Source organism: Chiloscyllium punctatum, chromosome 40 (genome assembly GCF_047496795.1).
Source record: "Chiloscyllium punctatum isolate Juve2018m chromosome 40, sChiPun1.3, whole genome shotgun sequence".
Taxonomy (NCBI): domain Eukaryota; kingdom Metazoa; phylum Chordata; class Chondrichthyes; order Orectolobiformes; family Hemiscylliidae; genus Chiloscyllium; species Chiloscyllium punctatum.
Genome location: NC_092778.1, coordinates 53,062,377 through 53,086,002, shown reverse-complemented (window position 1 = coordinate 53,086,002; position 23,626 = coordinate 53,062,377).

Below are 23,626 nucleotides of genomic sequence, written 5' to 3'. Positions count from 1 at the left end.
TTCTGAATAATCCTCCACTTGGGGAATCTTAACTATAGTACTTCATAAATTTCCGACCCGTTGGTGTCTTCAGAATGAAATTGAAGTGAGACAGTGTGCATTCTGTTATTGCAATTAGAATTTCTTACACTCTTTGCCACAGGATGATTGTGTGCTAATACTTTGTTCATTCGTAGCACCTCCTGTTGTGAGCTACAGATCTCTGTGCGGCTTGTCAGAGAGAAAGGAATGCAAAAGAAATATGATCCCTCACTACATGAGACTGGGAGAACTGGAGAGAATCAGGTCACACTCCTTTCACATTTTGCAATCAGTTGAAAATGTCAGTAGCGGTTCCCATTGAACAGACGGCTCTCAGAGGCCACCATTAGCAACCCCTTTGTCTTTTGTTCTGATCACCCTCACAATCTGTTCCACTTGATCCTCCTCTGCTTCCTCCAACACCAGCATAAAAAATTCATTTTCCAGCCCCTATCAGTTTTGAAGATGAGTAAATCAGACTCTAAATGTTAACTCTGTTTCTCTGTCTGCAGATGCTTCCAGACCTGCTGTGTGTCTCCAGCATGTCCTGTTTTTGTGTTAGAATGGCGAGAGGAGTTTGGATCAGAAAATATGAAAGAGAGAGAAAAAAAGCGGCATTGTTAAATATCACCTTAGTCAGTGCTGGCCAGGGATTAATTCTGGTACTTCCTTATTTTCCCTCCTTTAAGTCATTCAACCCTCCCTTAAAATATCTAACTTGCGTCCACAACATCGTTGAAAACTACCAATCTCCAACTCCTCTCTAAAGTCTGTTGACATGTTGTCACCACCTAGATCTATGCCTATGTCAGAACTCCAAGTTCGAATGATGTGGAAGTGCTGATGCTGGACTTGGGTGGGCAAAGTCAGAAGTCATATGCAGTAGGTTATAGTCTGACAGGTTTATTTGAAATCACAAGCTTTCGGAGTCTTGACTTCACCTGATGAAGGAGCAGCACTCCGAAAGCTTGGGATTTCAAATAAAGCTGTTGGATTATAACCTGATGTTGTGTGACTTCTAACTTTGTCTAAGTTTGACTGCCTCCAATTAGCCTTCAGCCTATGCAATAGTACTGAAACAACTGTGATCAACTAGCATCCTATGTAAAGGTAAATGAATCCACCTCGTCCTTCTTGACCCATCTGTAACTTTTGATACTGTCATTCACACCATCCTCTTTCAGCATCTCTCTAGTGTTACTCAGGTGGATGGGAATACTCTCTCCCTGACCATTCATACCTATCTAATTATAGCCTGAGTTGCAATGGCATCTCTTCATGATCCTGCACCATTACTTATGGTGACTCCCAAGGATTCAGACCAGAAGATCATAACACCCAGGAATAGATGTAAGCTATTCCGTCCTTGAGCCTGCTCTACCATTCAATGAGATATTGGCTGATTTGATAATACTCAACTCTAGATTCCTGCCTTTTCCCCATAACCCTGATTAACAATCTGTCTAATACAGCCCTGAATATGATTAACAACCCAGCCTCAAAAGTCTTCTGTGGTAAGGTTTTTCACAGATTTACCACCCTCTGAGAGAAAAAAAAATCCTCTTCATCTCTGTCTTAAATCTGTTACTCCTTCCCCTAAGATTATGTCCTCTGGTCCTAGATTCCTCCATAAGGGGAATCAACCTCTCCATATCTACCCTACCAAGTCACCTACAAATTTTGAATGGTTTCATTAGCATCTCCTTTCATTTCTCTGAGCTCCAATGAGTACAAGTGCAACCTACTGAACCTCATAAGAAAATCCTCATAAAATAACTCCTCCATACCCAGGTTCAAACTAATGAACGCTCTCTGGATTCCCTCTGATAACAATATATCATAGCTTATGTAACAGAGCCAGAACTGCTCACAATATTCCAGCAGTTGTCTGACCAGTTTGTTGTATAGTTTTAACAAGGTCTCCTCATTTTTTATATTTCATTCCCTTTGAAATAAAGGACAACATTCCGTTCGTCTTCCATATGGTCCACTGCAGTTGGATGTGGTTCACTCTCAAATCTCTCTGTGCTCCAGCTTTCAGTAGACCTTTCCCATGTAAATAATATTCTGCTCTTCTAGTTTTCCTACCAAAGGACATATTCTTCACCTCCAGTTGGTTTTCATCTACATACATGATGCCCTTCAGCAACATCATCCAAAAATATATTAGTTTTCACATGGATAATAGTGACATCCAGCTCACCACCTCTTTCAAAATCTCCATTGTTGCTAAATGATCAGACTGCTTGCCTGATGTTTAACTCAGATATGCCACATTTATAGAGCATTCTAATGTTGATTTAAATAATTTGATTTGTTTTAGAATAGTTTGTAAATACTTACATAATTATCTGAATACTGCTGCCTCCATTTCTATTTTAGCATGGGTTGAATGGATACACCAAAAAGCATATTGTATCCATTCATGCCCATTCTATGTGTTTAAACAAACTATCACTTTGTTCCCTACCTCTCTTGACCCAACTGTCTTCCACTTACTGCCCCTTCTCAACTTCTTCCTGCTCACCACTTCCCCCTCCTGACCCACTCACTCCCTCCCATTTATTGCCCCCTCTCCACTTCTCTCTCACTCCTTTTACTCCTCAGCTCACTCACTGACCCTTTTCTGTTCGGGAGAGTGACAGCAAGAGGAAAGCAGGAAGAGGAAATCAGCGATTTCACTCTGATGCAGTCCATTGCTGAAACCTTATTCATGCGTTTGTTATCTGTAGACTTGACTACTCCATTGAAGTTTGCCGGACTCCCACCATTTATCCTGAGTAAATTTGAGATGATCACATCCATGCTGGCCCTGTCCTAATTTGCATCACATCCTATTCACCCTTCACAGCTTTGCTCACTTACCCACATAGGCTTCAGTTAAGCAATGTTTTGACCTTAAAATTCTCACCCTTGTTTACAACTCCCACCATGATCTTGCCCCTCTTTATCTCTCTAATCTCCTCTAGCCCTGGCATATCTCCTGCTTTCATCCAATTCTGGCACCTTGAGTATCGCTGATTTTGATTGCTTCACCATTGTGCCATTAGTGGACAAGGCCCAAATTCTTGGGATTTCCTCCATGAACCTCTGTCTGTCTGTTTTGTCTGTCTTTCTGTCTCTCTTTGTCTATCTTTATTTTTCTCTTTCTCTCTCTTTGTTCCTTTAAGGCCTCTCCTCAAATCCTACACTTATGACCAAACCTTTGGTTATCTGGCCTAATATCTCCTGATGTTGTAGATGATGATGCAAGTATAGGCGACATTTTGTTATAGAGTCCCGAAGCATTCCAACCTCAACTGGGATTATAACAGATATTTAGCAGCAAACACCAACCATGTTGTTTGTGTCAAATTTTGTATTATAGCATTCCTGTGAAGCACTTTACCTTGTCTACTTCATCACTGCTCCAGTAGATTTAGGAGTATATTTGAGGTTTGTGTTCTTTAAAACAGAGAAACAGAAGGGTGACATCCTAAAGATTTTCAAGATTATCTAAGTATTCAGTAGGCTACATGGAGGGAAAATGTTTCCATCTGGGTGAGAGTAGAATTTGTAATCATCCATATAAGATGGTGATTAATAAACACAATAGGGATTTCAGGAGACCCTTCTTGACTTAAGCAGTGTGGAGCATGCTACCTCAAGGAGTAATTGAGAGGAACAGTGCAGATTCATCCATATAAAGCTGGATAAAATCATCAAGTGTAAAGAATAGAAAGTATGCTGATGGACCTTAATAAAGAAGGAGTGGGAGGAGGCTTGCATGCAGAATAAACATTAGCATCATCCCACGGGGCCAAATGGCCTTTTTCTCTCTTGTGTGTTCATAATAACTTTATATGTGTGTGTAAAACTGGTCTCATCAATAAGATTTGGAGATGGAATACATTCATGCAAGACATTGTGGTAAAAGGCAAGTGTAGGTGACATTTTGTTATAGAGTCCTGAGGCATTCCGACCTCAACTGGGATTATAATAGATATTTAGCAGCAGACACCAACTATGCACTACCAATAACGCAAGAATTCCAATCATTGCATCTTCAAAGCAGTGCTTTGAGCTCTAATATCCAGAGATGAATAGCCCTGCCAATGAAGTCAAACTTCTTCAGTTATTAAATGTGAATTAATATTCTGAGTCAGAGTTCTTAAACATTAAAGGTTTGAAATTTCTCTGTGCTCTATTTTTAGTGCAATGGTTAATGTGTTTTTGTATCACATTCCCGTGAGCATTATTTTGAATGGCTTAATGATTTTGCTGAAAAAAGTCATTTCAAATGTCTTCGCTGTTATTTTTAAAATAGTGCACAAAGAGGAATTTCAATCACTAAAAATAAATTGTTTCCATTGTTAATATGTTATAAATATAGTTTGTGAATTCAAGTAAGGCTGCGTAGGCAGGATGTGTGTGATGTGTCAAGATTTCAAACAACACAGCTTGCAAAGCAAGGCCCGGTTGGACTGAAGTTAAGATGAAAGACAGTTAAGATGAAATTAAGTTATTTTATTTGTTCAGTAAGCAATCATAGACTCCCCACAATATGGGAGCAGGGCATTCAGCTCACACTGACCCTTCAACGAGCATCCTACCCAGGCTCACCACCCTACCCTATCCCTGTATTTCCCATGACTAATCTATAGAGCCTGGACACTATGGGCAAATTAGCACAGCCAATCCATCTAACCTGCATATCTTTGGTCTGTGTGAGGAAACTACAGCACCTTACAAAAACTATGCAAACGTGGGGAGAATGTGTAAACTCCACAGAGATACTAATCTGAAGGTGAATTGAACCCAGGTCACTGGCATTGTGAGGCAGCATTGCTAACCACTGAGCCACCATGTCACCGCTTTGTGGATGTATTATAGCATTTATGATAAACAACACTATTTCGTACAACTTGCTTCACACTAACCTAACACAGCTGTGCTCACAATTGCTCAAGCACATATCCATCATATGTCCCAACAATCCGAATGCCCTGTATTACTTTGTAGCCTTGTTACACCTGATGTGCCCAGATTAAAAGCACAGTAAGGAATAGCTTTTAAATTAGAATGGAATTTTTGTTGATCCATTTCGTACTGTTTTTCATAGAATCATAGAATGATACAGCACAGAAGGAGACTGCTGAACGCATAGTGCTAATGTTAGCACTTTGAAAGAGCTACTCCATTAGTGCCATTCTCCTGCTCTTTCCCCATAGCTTCGTCAATTTTACCTCTTCAAGTATTTATCCAATATGCTTTTGTGAAAGTTACTGCTGAGTCTTTCTACCAAACTTTCAGGTAATGCATGGTTACAGCATAATCCTTTTCCCCTCTTCTAACTTCTGTTTCTTTTGCCTGTTATCTTTGTTTCTCCACATACTTCTCAAAGATCTGTACATCTCTGAGGCTAGTGTTATTTCACCTCGCAGACAATAGGGGCAGTATTCAGCTAATGGTACCCTACTGTCAGGGAATGGTCCGCCTGTTGTAAAAGCTGCCTAATTTAAATAAAACAAAAATAGTGCTGGCTGTACAGTGCTGGAGGGTGGATAGTGACTCATTCTGCCAGGATGTGATCTAATGTACTGATGTAATCATGTGCAGATGAAATAAGGGTGACAGTTGCCGACCTGCTAAAATGTTTTCAGGGCCAGAGCTGGTGCTAGCCTTTCCAAAGAGACTTGTTGTTGAAAATCAGCAGTCCCACTGAGTGACAATAAGGTTTGTTATTTTTGAGAGTTTCTGCATTCTGACAACAGGACGGAAACCTGAAATATTTGGAACACAGTTAGCTTTTAACTCCAAAGTGTGTTTTTTTTTCACAGAAGCTTACTACAGCCAAAAGTGACTACAGATGTAAATTCAGTCACTGTCTCGCAAAGTTCAATGTGGGAGCTATGGAAACGTTGTACCTGCAAATTATCAGAAAAGGTTCAAAAAAGAGAGATGTATAATAGGAAGACATAATAAGGGGGCTGATCATCTCCCTTGTCTCAACAAAAAGCAACCACTTGTAGAACCTTTGTATATTGCCTTTAAGGAAAATACAGACATGGGGGTTTAAAACTGACTGGCTGACTAGTCAGTGTGTGTTAATGGTTAGACTTCCTAATGTGTGGACTAGTATGCGGTGAGGGTCAAAGCTCTGAGGACAGTTATGTAATCATCCTTTCGCTACAGGCAAAAGAAAGGCAAAGACTCTGTCCCATTCTGAATGCTGCCAGTCAGCCACTAACAAAATAAATTTTGACAGTAGAGTTTTAATCAACTTAAAAAGTGAATAATTTCAAAACAACCTATTCAGCTACCAATATCAATTCAACTGGCAACATCCATTGGAATGGCTGCAAAGTTTAACTATCCTCTCTTCACAAACAATTTGTTGAATCATAGAATCCCTACAGTGTGGAAACACCATTTAGCCCAATAAGTTGACACCGACCCTCCAAAGAATATCCACCTCGACCCATTCCCCTAACCCATTACTATACATTTCCCCTGACTAATGCACCTAACTGACATACCCCTGAACACTATGGCCAATTCAGAGACTGATCTTTTCTTTTAGTTTTTATCTTTCTGGACTCATTTCTTATGTCCAATTTGTGCGTAGCATTATTATTTCTTCTCACATTTTGTAATTGATAGACTCAGCCTTTGCAATCATTCAAGAAAGCCTATTTAATCATTCAAGAAAGCTCATTTTTAAATGTAAGTTTGTTTGAGTTGAGAGAAAAGTGTTGATGAGGGAAGAGATTCTTTTTAAATTAAATTTATTGTGACCAACCAAAGGTGTGGGTGAATAACTAAGGGCAACCAGATCACTCCTCCTCACCTGGGCACTTACTGGTTTGAATTATCCTGTCTGCAACTGTAACAAATTGGGGAACCATGCCCAGGGACTGGTGTAATACCTTCCAGGCCTCACAAGGAACTTTTGCAGCCTGCTCACTCTCAGTTTCCCACAATAATGTTGACTGGAGAGTAAAAAGGGCCTAAAATGTCCTTGGCAAATAGAATTAAGGAGAATCGTAAGGCATTTTATACACAAATTAGGAGCAAGAGGTAGGTAGGGAAAGGGTAGCTTCACTCAAGACCAAAGGAGGGAATTTCTGTGTGGATTACAGAAAGTGGGTGAGGTCCTTGATGTCTACTTTGCATCGGTATTTACCAAGGAGAAGGATATGAGTGGTGGTAAGATTAGAGAGGTGTATTGATATCCTAGGGCATGTCAACATTAAGAAGAATGAGTGTCTTGAAAAACATTAAGGTAGATAAGTCCCAAGGCCATGATGGGCTTAATCCCAGGTAATGAGGGAGGCAAGGGAGGAGGTTGCTGGGACTTTGACAGAGATCTTTGTGTCCTCTTTAGCCACAGGTGAAGTTTCAGAAGACTAGAGAACAGTCGATGCTTTTCCTTTGTTTAAGAAGGGCAACAGGGACATTCCAGGAAATTATAGGCTGGTGAGATTTACATCAGGGGCATGGAAATTACTGGGCAAGATTCTTAGAGATAGAATTTACTCACCTTTGGAAAAGCATGGATTTACTGGGGGTGGTCAGCATTGCTTTGTGTGGGGGAGTATTCTCTCACAAATTTGATTGAAGTCTTTGAGGAAGTGATGAAGATATTGATGAGGGTAGGGCATTGGATGTTATCTACAAAGACTTTGCTAAAACATTTGACAACATCCTTCATGGCAAGCTAGTCCAGAAGATTAAGTCATATGGGATTCATGGTGACTTGGTAAGTTGTATACAAAATTGGCTTGGCCAAATAAGACAGGATGTAGTTGTGGAGAGGTGTTTTTTCTGACTGGGGACCTGTGATCAGTGGTGTTCCATAAGGATCAGTGCTGGGAATTCTGTTGTTTGTAATTTATATAAATGATTTGGATGACAATGTATGTGGTCATATTAGTAAGTTTGCAGATAAAATTGAAATTATAGATAGTGAGGAATGTTGTCAACAGATTCAGCAGGATATAGATCAGTTGAAAAGTGGGATGGAGAAATGGCAGATAGGAGCATTGATATATAGAAGGATCTTGGATGCAAGTCCAAAGGTCCCCGAAAGTAGCAATCCAAGTGGATAAGGTGCAAAGAAGGCTTACCTTCATTGGTTGTGGCATTGAACATAAAAGTTGGGAAGTCATGTTGCAGCTGTATAAAGGTTTAGTTAGGCCACAATTGGAGTATTGTGTGAAGTTCTGGTCACCACACAATAGGAAGGATGTGGAAGCTATGGAGAAGATGCAAAAGAGTTTTACCAGAACGTTGCCTGGATTGGAGTGTATGAGCTATAAAGAGAGTTGAACAAACTTGGATTGTTCTTGCTGAACTTAGAATCCCTACAGGGTGGAAACAGGCCCTTCAACCCAGCAAGTCCACACCAACTCTCTGAAAAGTAACCCACCTCTTAGTTCTCTACATTTCCTCTGACTATGCACCTAACATTACAGACAATTGAGCATGGCCAGTCCACTTAACCTGTACACATTTGGATTGTGGGAGGAAACCCATGCAGACACAGAGAGAATGTGCAAACTCCACACAGACAGTTGCCCTAGGCTAGAATTGAACCTGGGTCTCTGGTGCTGTGAGGCTGCAGTGCTAACCACTGAGCCACCGTGCCACCCCAAGATTGGAGGTGGTGGTTGGGGGGAAGGCAACTTGATAGAGGTTTATAAAGTTATGACGGGCATGGATAGGGTGGATAGTTGGAGTCTTCTTCCCATGATGGAAATATCAAATATTAGGGAGCATAGGTCTAAGGTGGTGGTGGTGGGGGGGGGGGTGTGGGGGGGGGGGGGTGGAAGGGATGGGGGAGGGCAGGTGTAGTTTAAACGAGATATACAAGGCAAGCCTTTTACACACAGAATGGTAGGTGCCTGGAATGCACTACCAGGGGAGGTGATGGAAGCAGATAAGAGGCATTTAGACAGACACAGAGGCAAGGAATAGAAAGTTACAGACCAGGTGCAGGAAGATGGGATTAACTTAAAATGGCAATGGAATTGATGCAGACATGATCGGCCAAAGGGCCCTTTCCTGTGCTATGCTATTGTATGTTTTATATTCTATGACTGTTTTCCCATGCATCCCCACTCACTTCACTTACCATACAGAGGGAACAGGTCCCCCGCTCCAGCCTGAAGCTACAGGTCACAAAGCTAAGCATTGCTCAGATCTTTGTGCCTGTCTGATGTTGCCTCACTGACACAGGAATTAACTTTGGCCTTGATTTTTCAGTCTGGGAAGTATTCATCTTTACAAATTTTCTGTTGTCACAGAAATTTTAGTTGAAAAAAATTTGTAAAGGAAAATAGTGAATGAAAATAAAGCATAGATAAACTGTCAAACTAATATTCACAAAGCCTTACATAGAACCGTTTGACTCAATGCACTTCACATCATCATTTGAAAAATCTTTGATAAGCATACATATGCATGATTTGGAGGAGCCAGTGTTGGAATGGGGTGGGCAAAGTTAAAAATCACGCAACACCAGGTTAGAGTCCAATAGGTTTATTTGGAAGCACTAGCTTTCGGAGCACTGCTCCTTCATCAGGTGGCAGCACTTTGAAAGTTATTGCTTCCAAATAAACCTGGTGTTGTGTGCTTTTTAACTTTTTACATATGCAGTTCACCTTATCATGTAAATCATATTCCAATTTGAGCGAACCTAATGATCAGAGCCACTAGCATCTGGTCACCTAATAAATCTAGTTCTATTGGTATTGTATTAGATTCCACTTATGTGCTCATATGTACATATGAAATAGAAGAAGTCGGCCATTCAGCCCTGACAGCCTGTCCTAGCATTTGATAATGTCATGGCTGATCTACTTGTGATCTCAACTCCACTTTCCTGTCTATTCCTGATATTCTTTGACTTCCTGTTGGTTAAGAATGTATCTACCTCTGCCATTAAAATATTCAATTACATTGTGTCTTATGCAGGGAAGAAGTGTAGGGAAGAAACTTTCACAGATTCATAACCCTCTGAAAGAAAATGTTCTTCTCATCCCTGTTTAACGTAGGAGTTTATCCTGTTTTAAAACATAGTACTAGGCTCTCAAATAAAGGCAAGTATCTTCTCAGCATTCACCCTATCAAGTTCCCTCAGGATCTTCTCTGTTTCAATAAGTTCACTTCTTATTCTTCTAACTGCCAATAGGTGACCCAACCTGTCCAAACTAGCCTCATAAGGCCAATCTTTCATCTCACGAATCAGTTGAGCAAATCTTCTTGCTCTTGCAATGCATTCATAAACTTTTGAAGACAAGGCAATCAAACTGTACACAGTCCATAGCTGTGGCCTCAACAATGTCATAAACAACTGTTGCAAATCTGCTTAATTTATATAACATTCCCCTTGAAATACATGACAAGATTCCATTTGCCTTCCTAATCACTTGACGCACATGCAAACAAAACTTCAGTGATTCATGAGGAAGTCAGGGGGACTGTCTGACATTAAGACAACATATGACTGAATTTGGCATCCTAACAAAATTAAAGGATATGGGAATCAGGGGAAATCTCTCCACTCTTTAGAGTGACACCTAGCACAAAGGAAGATTGTCATGATTATTGGAGGCCAATAAAGGGAGGCAATAGCCTAATGGCATTATTGCTGGAATATTAATCCAGAGACCCAGGTAATGTTTTGATGACCTGGGGTCAAATCCTGCCATGTTAGGTAGTGGAATCTTGAATTAAGTGTCTAATGATGGCCATGAGCTGATTGTAGGGGGAAAAACCCATCTGGTTCACTAATGTCCTTTAGGAAAGGAAACTTCCATCCTTATTTGATCTGGCCTACATGTGACTCCAGACCCACAGCGATGTGGTTCACTCTTAACTGTCTTCTGGGCAAATAGGGATGAGCAAAGAATGTTGGTCTAGCTAGTGACGCCCTTATCCCATGAATTAATTTTTAAAAATCCTAGCCACTGGTCAACATTGCAAGATTTCCTCAGGGTATTGCCTTAGGCACACCCATCGTTGTCATTGACCTTCTCTCCCTTATAAGTCAGAAGTGGAGATGTTCAAAAGCAGCAAGACCTGGTCAGCATTCATGATTGAGCTGATGAGTGACAAGTAACATTCATGCCACACAACTGTCAGGGAGTGATCATCTCTAAGACGAGAGAATCTAACCATTTCTCCTTGACATTTAATGCCATTACTGAATTCCCCACTATCAACATCCCGGGGGTTACTGTTGACCAGAAATTTAACTAGAAATATTTAACATTCAAGTACTATAGTTACAAAAGCAATTGACCTGGGCAATTCTGTGGTGAATAACTCATTTCCTGACTTCTTAAAACCTGTCCACTATCCACAATCACAAGTCATGAGCATGGTGGAATATGGCCTGGATAAGTGCAGTACTCAGGAAGCTCTACACTAACCAGGACAATGGCAACATCTGTTTGATTGATACCCTAACCCTAACCCATTCTCACAGTCTCACCACTCACTCCTTCCATGAACCAGCAGAGTGTACCATTTACAAAATGCATTGCAACAACTCACCAAGACTCATTAAACTGCACCTTCTTATCTCTGCCTCTTAGAGGAACAAGAGATGAGATATCTGGGTGCACCACCATATGCAAGCTCCCCTCCAAGCCACACACAGTGTTGACTATGGATTAATCTGCTGTTCCTTCACTGACGTTGGATCAAAATCCTGGAAGTTCCTTCCTAACAGTACTGTGGCTATACGGCATTAAATGGATTGCAAGAGCTCAAGGAGGCAGCTCACCACCACTTTCTGATGGGTGCTTGGGAAGGGAAATAAATGCTAGCTTTGTCAGTGATGCCCAGATCAAGAATTAATAGAAAGTAAATACCAGAATACCCAGATTCTAGAGTTCTGTAATCTTCCTCTATTTAAATTTTATGCTGTTCTTCTACTCTTTCTACTAAAGTGAACAAGATTATATTTTTCCACATTATATTCCATTGACCAAATCTCTGTCCACTTAATTAATGTATCACTATCTCTTCACCTCCTCTTAACAAATTAATTTCCTACCTATCTTGGGATGATCAGTAAATTTAGCATTCAGTCCTATCATTCAAGTCATTCCAGACATTTTGACTGCATGTTATGGAATTGATTTATGCAATTGTTATCATATTATAATGGATTATTAAAGTATTGAAGCTCTGGCTTTACTGAAAATGATTTATTTTCAGGAATGGTCAACAATGATAGAACAAATTAAGAAAGGTGGTTCATGTGATGTAACATTGGCAAAGAAAGAATAATAACAATGAATTTGCAAAGATTTAAGCAGTTGAGTTGAGGTTAATATCGTCTGTTTTGTTTACATCAAATCACAAACTGAGAGGTTTAGACTATAAGCTATAGGAACAGAATTAGGCCATTTGCCACCCCCCCCACCCACTTTTCCCCATGAATTTTGATGTCCTTACTAATAATTCCCTTACAAGTTTTGATTTGATTAAGACGAAAGTTAGCCAGTAACTGCATTGGTTGCTCCTCTATCACAGATGGTCCATGCAAAAGCCTTGGTGGATCATGATAGAGATGGAGAAATCATTCTCAAATCAATCAAGAGTCTGGTCTGATATAGCAGAAGGGTGGAAACAAAGAACTTCAATGAGAATGTAGTGTGAGTGAAAAGTGCTCAAGATGTGAAGCTAATCACAAGTAATTTATTGTATAATACTCACTTGGTCTGATGGCAAATTCAGATTTTGGAGCCAACAGTCAGATAGGAGTGAAATATTGATTTTTACTTCTGTCTGTTTAATGCATTTAGTGAATAAAATGATTCTAGTCCCAGTTTTGGATATTTTCCCTCCCTCCCTATTTTCAGCTTAGTCTGCCATCACTTTAATGAATGTTATTTGTGGGGAGAAAGATAAGCACTGATAGTTATGTTTCTATAATTCTGTTGTACCATCTTGCTCAACTAGGTCAATTAACATCAATAAGTACTATAAGGTTGTCTAGAACCACACATTACCTCAATTGCATATGATGAGCTTCTGAGGGCTTCATCTGTGAGAAAGTATTTGCCAGCCTCAGTCTGTTGGTATTGGCTACAGTCTCATTTTCCAGACAGGAATTCTGGGATTCAATTGGACAACATTTCAAAACAACTGTGAGCAATATGGAATTCTCAGCATACTTCACTGTCAATGAATCAATGACAAATCTGAACTGCATTGGTCTAACCTGGAAAATCCCTCTGCACCTCCTTTTCCACTCTTGTGTCTCCAGTTAATTTTCCACAATATTTCTTTTTTTGGAATGGATGTTCACATAAATTCATAAGTACAGCAAGTACAAGGGAGCAGAATTGTGCATTTAAGTAGTGCCTTTAACATTGAAAAATGTCTAAAGACACTTCACAGAATAATGATTGACGTTCATTAGGCACTGAACTACAAAAGTGATAATGCAATTCAATGAGTGTCTGAAAGGCCTGTATGATTACCTCCAGCCTTGAAGGAATATTATATCCAATGGATGGCAAGGAAGCGTCAAACAGAAGAACTTCAAAAGGAGAAATGTAGTTCAAACTGAACTATAATCTACTGTTAGTTATCTCAGACTGTGATCACGATGGGAGGAAAGAAAGCAGTCTGGGTGAGAGACATACTTGTGTTTTCAAGGATATACAGGAACAGGGGTTAAAAGCCAGTTTCAAGCCTGCCAAGTGGGCAAGGGTGTGCTTCGAAGGTCACAGCTGTGAAAAAGCCTAGTCGTCCTTATGCTGCAGGTAAAAAGAAAGTAAAAACCTCTTCTTTGTTAGAAGCCAAAAAGCAAGTGAAACCGCAAATGAAAGACAACAAAGATCTGCAAAGATAACTATCTCAAAATCAACAGCTCACCTACCAACATCAATGCCACCAGTATGATACAGTAGAACACATAGAATGTGCCATCCTTGTGAAACTCAGAGACTGATCTGGATTTATTTTAAATTTTGTCTTTGTTTTTGACTCACCTCTCATTTGTAATCCATGTGCTATATTTGTACTTCTTTAATTACCAGTAAAATCAATCTTCAAGAAAGCCTGCTTCCTTTGGCTCCTTTTAAAACTTTCATTAATTTGGTCTGCGGTGAAAGACATCCACTAAGGAGGGATCTTTTATGAATTAATCTTATTGCAACCAAATTGTTAATGGCTGAATAAAGAAAGGGGACCAACTAATCCCTCCTCATCCAGGAGTTTGACCATGTTGGGTAACCCATGCGGAACCATGATAAATTTGGGGCATCTTTACTGAATGCAACATTACTAATGGTCTAGGATTGTGGAGCCAGGGGGATATATATATACCCAGGATTTATGCTGGGTATATGCTGGATGTATACCCAGGATTTTTGCTCACTGGGCTACGGGCTGCCATCTGGACCCCTCAGTGGGTCTGGGCCACTGTCTGGTGGTGTCTTTTCATGGGGAGATGTTTAAAATGCCTCTTTTTGCTGGATGCCACCTTGTCCAGGATTTGCTTGGGTCTCCACTCATTGAGGCTACTCTTTCTGACTGGCATGATGTCCCTTCAGGTTGGACTCGGTGGTTTGGTTCTTCTCTCTCATGCCCCAGGATAGTGGCCTGGGCTGTGGGGCTCTGGTGGAGGATGGCATATCCCAACCTGTGACAATGTTGAGGGGGCTGTTGGGTTTTTGCCAAACTTGGTGGGAGGTGTGGGATTGTTGGGGGTGAAGGTGGAGAGTAATGGCTGGACTGATCCAAAGCATCCAGCAGCTCTCCATCAGCTGTGTCTTGCAGGTGACCAGGGGAAACAGCCACCCTCCCATCAAGTACCAGTTGCCATCTTGGGGTGGGCATCTCAGCTTAGCCATGGCTGGCACTCTGAAGGGCCAGGGCATGGGTGGGGTGGGGGATGGAGGGTGGTGGTGGTGTGTGTGTGTGTGTGTGTGTGTATACGTGTGTGTACGTGTGTGTGTACGTGTATATATACATGTGTGTGCATGTACATGTGTGTGTATATGTGTGTGTATGTGTGTGTGAGTTTGTGTTTGCTAAAAAATGTGTTGCTGGAAAAGCGCAGCAGGTCAGGCAGCATCCAACGAGCAGGAGAATCGACGTTTCAGGCATAAGCCCTACTTCAGGAATCAGGTGTTTATGTTTGTCAAGCTCAGTCACAGGCAGTGCTCTAAGGATCAAAGTGTGAGCTACCAAGTTCCAAAGCTGTCAGCACCCCTCAGGGCAGGTGGCAAGATGTCTACTAAGCTCCAAAGTACCTGACACCTCATAATCAACAGGGGCAGCTTCATTGTTACTGGGTGAGTGCTGGGGACAGTGGCAGGTTCTTGAGGAGATGTTGATGGTGATTGTTGAGGTGGAGGTGTTTGTGAGGTCTCTGTAGCTCAGGCAGGTATCTAAGACAATGGTATGGCACTGGAAGAGGTTGATAATCAAAATGTTTGGATAGGCATCAAGACTGAAAGACAAAGAGGGGAATGCCAAAATGGTGCCATTGATTCAGGTAATGTACAATATTCTCATAAATACCATTCTAATGAATTGCACAATACTCAATGAGATTTCTAGTCCCATTTACTTAACATGGTTTTGCTTTAACATTACATAATTAGGTGTTGTTAAATCTAGACTGCACACATATCCAATGGACAATGGAGGTCAGAAGTCTTAATGTATTAAACACAGTAAATATATTTTCATTTCACACTTCTGTCAACAATTGGAGCTTGATTTTTATCTTGTAGATTAGATATTGAAGCAAATTGTGTTGATGAAGGATTTAAACAGTGCACGAGAATGCAGAGATGGGTCATTAAGTGCTTTCCACATACATACATTGCAATTTTGGCTGTCTTGATGTTATCAAAGAGGAGCTAGCACAGACAAAATTCTTCCTGGATAAAGGAAGAAAGATGCATTAGTATATGATCATCCATCTGAGGAAAGATAATTCAAATCCAACTAGTTACCAACAGTGAAACAGGTGGCACATGTGTTGATATACTTGCTAACTAGATGGTACGTTATAGAAACAGAATTAGGCAATTCAGCCCATCAAGTCTATTCTGCCAGTCAATGTTTCTCAACCCCATTATCCTGCATTCCCCACATAACCCCTGATCCCCTTATTAATCAAGAACCTGTCTTGGAGACATTCAATGACTTGGCCTCCACAGCACTCTGTGGTAATGAGTTCCACAGATTCACCACCCTCTGGCTGAAGAAATTCTTCCACATCTTAGTTCTAAAGGGTTGCTCGCTTCATTTTGCAGTTGTTCCTTTGGGTCCTAGTCTCCCCTACTGGTGGAGACATCTTTTCCACAGCCACTCCATCCAAGCCTCTCAGTATTCTGTAAATTTCAATGAGATCCCCCTCATCTTCTGAACTCTAGCAAGTACAGACCCAGAGTCCTCAACTGCTCCTCATATCACAAGCATGATATGCTATTCTTTCTGACAAAATGGACAAGTCAGTGCAAATGCTAAAAACACCTGAAGAATTGTGTAAAAAAATTGAACATAAATTTATGGGAATCATTTCCATTCAGGGCCCAGAAGCCAGCCAAAATGGATTAACACTGTCTGTTCTCTTGGAGAGGCTGTGGAATTTATGTCTGTTTAAATGGTGACATTGAACATGTTTCCTTCAATGCTGGATACAAGACATTTTAACGCATCTGTTTTTTTCTTATGACTGTAGTTTAAGACGTAGAACAGAGTAACTATGCTAGCCAGTACTGTTTACGCAGACAGAAAACTATTTACTTCTGTTGCTGTTGTCAAGAAAGTCTGGAAGAAAGAACTCTGCAAATTTTTTTTTTCAAACTCACTAGACATCCCAATATGGTATAAAAAAATCTCCAGCTGGACTTCTATTCAGTTGAACACATGCAACATGCAACATGCACTTACCTCAGAAAAATTACAAACTGTTCAAAATACAGACCGAAAGAAATAAAAAGAAAACTGAACATTCATGGAGGGCACAGATTCAGAGCTAAGCTATTCATAAATAAACTGGAATATGAAATACTGGCTTGTCAAAGGAAAATATGTGATCCAGATCATTGCGGATTACTTAACTTTAAAAGACCCATGGCTCAATAAGACAGTAGCATAGCATTCATTGAATTTAAAGTTGGCTGACAGACAAGACCAGTTCACGCTAAATGCTAATATAGAAGATGATGATGATGATAATCAAAAACGATGTATGGTTCTGTAACCCTGTGGAGATTCCCTGGGTTGCCCAAGATGTTATTCAGTGAGGTGAAATAACACATCATTCAAAACATCATGTTGCTTGATCACATGTAAAAAGCCAGATCTGAAGGCTAATATCCTAGCAGATGTAACAGCAACAATGTTAAGATGGGTGCCAAGTGACTAACGACAGTTACAAAATTAACTGCAGAAGTGAAATTTCTACAACAAATTTATACTATGTGAGCTGTCTGATGTTCACTGCACGAGCCAGATCATAACTAGGCTAAACAATACAATAAATGCTGGAAACAAAAGGATGACATGACTTCTGATCTTACATCATATATTTCTAATGAGTTGCTGCTGAATATGCTGGCATTCTTGCAAAGCAGTTTATATGACCCCATTCAACAGGGGTGATGCTGGGTCTTTGTGTCAGGCACTAAATGCCTCCCCAGGAACCTGCAGACAACCCAGCAGGACTTGTTTGTCTTGGCTCCTCACATAGCGAAGCCTACAAGCCTCTGGTTGAAACCAGGACAGCAAGATGATTATTTGCCCACTTAAGGGTGCCAACTGACAGATGGAGGGGTCCCTGTCCACTGCCCTCCCATCTGTCCCTGCCATGGAACTTATCAAACTTGCCATGAGGGATGGCATTTAATTCCATCTAAAACCCATGGGCAGGAATCTTGTAGAGATATAGAAGGCCTTGGCTGCTTACTGGAGAGATGGTGAGAGGCCTGTATTGCCTCTTGTAGGCACTGTATTTTTTTACCCCTGTGGACTAATATCCTGAAAGTGGAAGTCCTGCCCATAATGAACTGCTGTCCAGTAAGTGGTTCCCAACCAACAACTGCTTATGTGAGTAAATGCCCCTTCACCAACTAACTTGCCATAGGGGGAGCAGGCACAAGATTCTGCTCTTGATTCCTGATCAAGATATTTGAGAGATATCAAGATATTTCAGATATTTGGGATGCCAAGAATCAGGTTAACAGGGAGCACATTTTCTTTGAATGATCAATAATAACTAGTTTTAAAGCAGTTTTTTGAGGAACATTTGTTGACCACGTGACAGAGAGTTTGGATCTAATTTTCTTCACTGGAGTCGCAAGATTTTTAAAACCGTGGTATGGAGTTTTATCACCTTTTGATTATTTGACAGAAGCTCACATTTCTTCAGACACAATGGAAACTTCAAAAGTAGCATTGTATTATCCCAAGACACCGATTTCCTAAAAAGCTCATTCGTTATTTATTCTCCCTAATTTCTCTACTGGCTTGGCTCACCTTTAGGTACCATCCTGGTCCTCTAGAATTACTGCAAGAAAATATTTAAGGACCTATAATTGCCCACAATGAGGTAGTTCTTGACTCTGGGCAAGAGCGTAAAAAGTTAGCAACCTGTTATACATTTGTCTTGATTTTTAATTCCCACTGAAGTTGCTGTCATGCAATTTATGTTATTGTTTAAGATCAAGAACAACTTTCTTGGTTGTGATTCTGGAGACTATATATGTGCATACTTTCCAATTTTTTTCCCATCTTCCTATATTGCTACCCACTATATTGTACTGACAGCACTGACAAGTGCTCATTCTTCATGCAAGAGCTTTAATGATGAGGATTGGCTAGCTGTTTGACTGCCAAGCACGACCATGTCCTCACTCAAGGTAAACACGGGTTAATGGGTACTCATTACTGGCAATGTCAATCAGGGAATGAAATGTTATTGTTTTTGAATTTTACTATGAAATTTGAAAAACACCCAATTAGATTTTTTGAAAGAAATAAAAGAGAATGGTCTGTGTAAAGCTGATATTGACCTTGCCCAGTATCAGTTTTGCAGCTTTACATATTTTTTCTTTTTCCGCCAATGCCTTTGAACCAGCAGCTTGAACTCCAGCTGAGTCTCATCACTGCAAATAGTCTCTATCTGTAACTGGCAGTATTTTCAGCTGCACAATGTAACATCAGGGAAATATTCAGCTTTTGAGAGCCAGAAGACAAAGAGCTTATCATCTTTGCTGGATCCCAGCTCATTCAAACACTAGAACAGCAATAGAAGAATGGCAATTAGTACAAGAAAACCCCTGCAGCATATTGCAAAAACCGACTTAAATACCAGAAAACAGAACCTTCAATTTCTTTCAGACCTAAATTTCAAGCATGTATATAGATCAGGCACTTCATTTGTCAACTACAAAAGTATTTTGCATTTTGCCTCTTTCCCACTCTTGACACAACCCTCCAGATTGCAATTTGAATATTTCATTACCTTTTTCTTGACATGGTGAGTTGTTTTACTGTGAAATGTACTGCCTGAAAGGGTGATTGAAGCAGGTTCAACAGAATGTCCAAAAGGCAAGCATTCAATATTTGAAGGGAAAAGATTTGGGAAACAAGAAGGGGCTTGGAGCTAATTGGATAAATTGGCCAAAGAGACAGCATAACATGATGGGCTTCCTTCTGTGCTGTATCATTCTATGATTATCTGGAGTTAGGATGAGCCATACCATTATCTCTCCATTGTGAATTAATTGACTGGCTCTAAGTGAGCACCAGCGTATAAGAATTCTTGGAGTTAGTGAGCAGACTGCAACTGATACTTGAATATTATAGATGAAGTTACAATCTAGAAGTAGGCTTTTTGGCCTAAATGGTTGATGTTGATGTTTATGCTCCACATAAGCTCCATCCTACCTTGCTTCATCAAATCCCATCTTTTATCATTTCCCCCTATCGTACTGATGTTGCTTCCCCTTAAACGCCTCTATCCATTCATTTCAACAATCCATATGGTAGTAAGTTCCTCGTTCTAATAATTTCCTGGTTAAAGAATACCTGCAAACTTCTACTCCAATAAGTACTGTTTTACATGAAGTGCTTTAGGTTTTGAGATGATGTATATATTTTATATGGGGAAACAGATAATGAATAGTCAATGCTAATTTCTTTAGGTAGTGAAAGACAAATGTTGACATTATGTATATTATTTTAAGTATTGAACTAAACCACCAACAGTAGAGGAAAGGAGAGCCATTTCCTGATTGCTTTATTTGTGTGTCCCATTTTTAATCCAAGGTCACATAAACTGAAATTATTAAATGTTACAGCAGAGACAGGCCATTCAATCCATCAAGTCCTTACCATAATTTTTCCACACAAGTTACCTAGTTTGATCTCACTGTTTTGTTTTGACTTTCCATTACTGAAAAGCTGTCAGTACTATTACTGAGCCATGGCAGATGGTAAGGCCACATTTGGAGTACTGTGTACTATTCTAGTAGCTCGCTATAAAAAGGATGTTATTAAACTGGAAAGGTGCAAAAAAGATTTATAAGGATGTCACTGAAGCCTGAAGGTTTGAGTTACAAGGAGAAGCTGGAAAGGCTGGGACTTATGTCACTGGAGGTTGAGGGATGAACTTATAGAAGTTTATAAAATCATGAGTGGCGTAGATAAAGTGAAGTGCGAAGGTCATTTCCCCAGGCTGGGGCAGTACAAAACTAGAGGGCATTGGTTTAACAGGAGAGAGGAAAGATTTAAAAGGGACCTGAGGGACAACTTTTTCACACAGAGGGTGATACGTATATGAAATACGCTTCCAGACCAAGTGGTAGAGCTAGGTGCAATTATAACACTAAAAAGATGTTTGGACAGCTTAATGGTTAGGAGAGGTTTAGAGGGATATGGGCCAAATACAGACAATTGGGACTAGTTCATTATAGGAAACCTAGTTGGTATGGACCAGTTGGACTGAAGAGCCTATTTCTATGCTTTATGACTCTATAATCCCATCTCTAAAAAGGAGCAGGTTAGAAATAGGACCAGTGCAAAGTAGACAGAGTTTCAGTGAATCCCATTGCAATCAAAGGAAAAAAAAATCAGCAGGTGTATGTTTTGTTAAAATATTGTTATTCCTGTGTATATATTGTGTTATGACACAATTCTGAAGCAGGTGGGATTTAAACTCTGCCTTCTGATCTACTACATCTGTACCACAAGAGGCCTTAAGGGAGGTTTTTTAATATATATTTCATAATCAACCTGTTCAGAGATGTTATGAGGTAGGTGGAGCAGGTAAAACGTGAACCCAGGGGTCCTAGTGCAGAGGTAAGGACACTACCCCTGAGCCTCATCAGGGGAAGTGCTTTTTTTAGATATCTGGAGATATTGTTATGTGCAACTGAGCATTTTTTTTCCACCAACAAACCACACCTCTTACTATTTTCCCCTTTATCATTTATCACTAATCTCCCCTGTTTATAATTAAATTGCCAGTTTTACATGCAAAATGTGTTAGGGCAATGCAACAACAACAAATGTGAGGGAAAGTTACACAGAAAGTGAGGGGACAAAATCAAAATAGAGTTGGAAGGGGAAATAAGGCACGTGAGGAAAGTTATTTTATATATCCAGAAATGTTATCAGACTTAAATAAGTATTTCACTTTCCCATCATCAAATCACTGTGATTTTTCTTTCTTTTTTTAAACTACTAACCACAACCAGTAATCAGTTGTGCAGCCAACTAAATATTGACAAGCAAAACCCATTGTGGACAATCACAACTGGGGAAGTAGGAAGAGAGGTAAAGGGGTAAATCAAAATGGAGTTGGGGGTTGGGAGCTAAAGCACTGTATCACTTGTGGTATACAACTCTCTCTAAAGGGATCAAGAACATCGATGGACATCACATGCCCTCTGTCTAAGGACATCCAGGCATGGACATAAATGCAGAAGACGGGCAGACAGTTGGCAGAGATGATCCTTTCACAGCCCGCTGCCTGCACATGTTTATAGCCAGCCAGGCCAGCGGGAGTGTTTTTTACCCTAATCAACCTGCTGCTATCACACACCTCTGGAGCAAGTGGGATTTGAACCCAGGCCTCTTGATTCAAGGGGAGAGACACTACCATTGCACCACAACAGACCCATTAGTCAAAGTGTTTGAGTAATAGCTGAATTGATTTCACCTGTTTTAAATGATCAGTCAAAGTCAAAGTTATAACCCACAACTCCACCACCCCACCCATCATGGAGCATCGTGGTACTGCCCCTATCTTTGAGCCAGGAGGCTTGGGTTCAAGTCCAACCTGTTTCAGAGATGTGTAATACTATTGCTTAGCAGGTTGCTTAGAAAATAACTTGCAAAAAGATAAGAAATTATAATCCTGAGCTTTTTGGTACAACTGTAGTTTCCCTACTTCTTATCCAAAATGCATGGGGTTTAAGTCCCACTTACACCAAGAGTGTGTGATATCATCTCTGAGCAGGGTTGGTTTGAAAATATCTGAAGTTATAATTCCTCCAACTCCATTCAGAATTAGAAACAAAAACAGAAATTGCTGGAAAAGCTCAGCAGGCTTGGCAGCATCTGTGGAGAGAAATCACAACTCCTGAGGAAGAGTCACTCAACCCTAAACATTAACTCTAATTTCTTTCTCTGCCAGATGCTGCAGATCTGCATTTCCAACAATTGCTATTTTTGTTTCTGATTTGCAGCATCTGCAGTTCTTTCAGTTTCCATTCAGAATGATCACACTCTCTCTTTCCTGACTTCTCCCTCATCTTTTTGATGGTTTGCATTGCCCTTAATGAGCTTTCTGTGCAAATTATTTAATTAGAAACGCAGATGATTTATTAGTGGTGGTTAATAAATGAAAAACATGGCAAGGACAATTTGGTAATGAATAAAAAGTTCAGCTGTATGTAAGAGCACTTCTGGATATATAAAAAACACCGTTCCAGAATGCTGTGGCACAGTGGTAATGCCCCTACCTCTGAACTAGGAAGCCTAGTTTAAATCCCACTTGCTTCAGAGGTGTGCAATGATATCTCTAAACAGGTTGATTAGAAAATGTCTAAAGCTATAATCCCAGTAATAGTCAAAGTGAAACAGTCAATCTGTCATTATTATATTCATATTCCAGTCTTAATTATGTTTAAATGAGAAAAGAAAATCAAGGAAATTAGAATTGACATCAAATAAGAATCTCAGCATAATTTCCTCCATCTGGCAAAATATGAATGTAAGTAATGTTCAATTAAATGACATAGTGACTAATGAAGTGTCTTCTACAATCTTAGAACTATAGAAGTACTCCATTGTTATGCAATAACAGCTCTATATATCAAAGTTGTTGCATCTGCAATTCAAAACTAATGCACTCAGAGATGAGTTCTTGTTTTGAAATTTTCTTGTTCTACTTAACTTTTATGCAAATCCAGCTTTCACACTGTGGAATATAAGTATGCGTTTATCATTATTTTAAAAGACAGGGCTATGCCTTAGAAATAGGAGGAGAAAGTGAGGACTGCAGATGCTGGAGTATCAGAGCTGAAAATGTGTTGCTGGAAAAGCGCAGCAGGTCAGGCAGCATCCAAGGAAC